Raw genomic sequence first — 2169 nt, 5'->3', positions numbered from 1 at the left:
CATCCAATCCCATTAGACCAGCAAGACAGAAAAAACAACTGAATCAGGAACTCTTGCCAGCCTCTAGAGAAATCCTGGAATAATGGGCTCTGACATGTTAATACCCTGAAAAGATCAACAGACTGATGGTCATGCAGACTCACCAAGCCATGGACTTCTCCATAAGCCATGTTCTCACTTAGCCACCAAGTGGCCAAGCCACATGTACCAAGGGTTTAAATCAAGGATATGTACAGGGTCTTAAACATATACCAAGGGAACAGGTTACTTGAATACAAGATCAAAATCAGCAACAAGTTCTACAATCCAGTGTTGATACCAGATACAAGCTTCAAGGACAAATTTCTTTTCAAAGGCTTATTCTAGTTTCATGAGGCTAGCATGAGGTATATACATTTGTCAGAGCGAATTTATACTTTGGAATTAACTCATGCAATAAATGCTGCACATCTGCTTGAGTCCGTGTAGAAGCATTTTCTGAGAATGATGGAGGGTCCCAATTTGTCATACTCCTGCTTGCTGATCCACATCTTCTGGAAGGTGGACAGGGAAGCCAGGATAGAGCCACTGATCCACACAGGATACTTGTGCTTGGGGGGGATGAGGGGCAATGATCTTGATCTTCATGGTACTGGGCACCAGGGCAGTGATTTCTTTATGCATCCTGTCTGCGATGCCTGGATACGTGGGGATGCCACCAGATAGCAAGTGTTGGCACACAGGTCTTTGTGGATGTCCACGTCACACTTCATGATGGAATTGAAGGTGGTCTTGTGGATGCCGCAGTGGTCTTGTGGATGCTCCTTGCCAATGGTCATCACCTGGCCATCAAACAGCTTGTAGCTCTTCTCCAGATAGAAGGAGGACACAGAGGTGCCATCTCCTGCTCGAAGTCTAGGGCCACACAGCACAGCTTCTCCTTGATGTCATGCACGATCTCCCACTCAGCCGTGGTGGTGAAGCTGTAGCCATGCTCCATGAGGATCTTCATGAGGTGGTTGGTCAGATCCTGGCCAGCCAGGTCCAGAGGCAGGATGGTGTGAGGGAGGGTGTAGCCCTCGTAGATGGACATTGTGTGGGTGACGTCATCTCCAGAGTCCATGACAATACCAGTGTAGCCACCAGAGACGTACAGGGACAGCATGGCCTAGATTGTCATGTACGTGGCCTGGGGTGTTGAAGGTCTCAAACATGATCTGAGCCATCTTCTGCCTGTTGGCCTGGGGCTTCACGGATCCCTCAGTCAGCAGCACAGGGTATTCTCTGGGGCCCATGTGCAGCTCAGTAGAATGTGTGGTGCTAGATCTTCTTCATGTCATCCCAGTTGGTAATGACACCATGCTTGGTGGGGGCACTTCAGGGTCAGAATGCTGTGCTTACTCTGGGCCTTGTTGCCCATGTACAAATCCTTCTGGCCCATGCCCACCATCTTGCTCTGGTGCCAAGGGTGCCCGATCATGGAGGGGAACATGGCTTGGGGTACATCTTTCCTAGCAAAGCCAGGTTTGCATGTGCTGGAACCATTGTCAATGACAAGTGCTATGATTTCTTCTTCTGTTGCGATCAGCAGAGGCTGTGAAGGCTGCATCCATGGGGCAGCGGAGGGGCAGAAGGAGGAGGAGCACTGGCCGGTGCTGGCAAGTGAGCAAATTCAGTTTTTAAAATGTAAAAATTTTTATAGCTGGTCCTTCTATATTAATTCCATAGTCAATATTATTTCTGGGTCTGTTTCTATTGATTGTTTTCTCTTCTGATTGTGGATCATAATTTTTACTTCTTTGCATGCTTTTGATAGGGTCCTGAACATTTTAAATTGGATGTGATTGGGTTCTGAATTTTATTTTTTCTCTTTAACGTGTGTTAGATTTGTTCTAGTGTGCAGTTAAGTTACTTGTAAATCAGTTTGATCTATTTGAGGCTTGTTTTTCTCTTTTGCTTGGCAGGTCTAGACCAGCTTTCACTCTGAAAATAATTTTGCCCCACAACTAATGCCTGATGCTTATGACAGCTCTATCTGTGTCTCCATTTTTTATGTAGTTTCCACTCTAGTTGGTGGAATCATGCACTATATCCAGCCCTTGGTAAGCTCTGAGAAATTGTTTGGCCCACTGCTTTACACTGATTCTTTCTCTGGCCTGTAGTAGCTTTACCCCTTGGATATGCAGGTAA

The 2169-nt window shown here is 46.4% G+C and overlaps 1 pseudogene; it reads right to left on the bottom strand.

The window, feature by feature from the left end:
* Window positions 1-428: 428 nt before the first annotated feature.
* Window positions 429-1588, bottom strand: LOC134372758 (actin, cytoplasmic 2-like; annotated as a pseudogene).
* Between the last annotated feature and the right edge of the window lie 581 nt (window positions 1589-2169).

This window comes from Cynocephalus volans, chromosome 3, assembly GCF_027409185.1.
Source record: "Cynocephalus volans isolate mCynVol1 chromosome 3, mCynVol1.pri, whole genome shotgun sequence".
Taxonomy (NCBI): Eukaryota; Metazoa; Chordata; class Mammalia; order Dermoptera; family Cynocephalidae; genus Cynocephalus; species Cynocephalus volans.
Note: the sequence above shows the minus strand (reverse complement) of the source record. Positions and strands in the feature narration are given on the sequence as shown.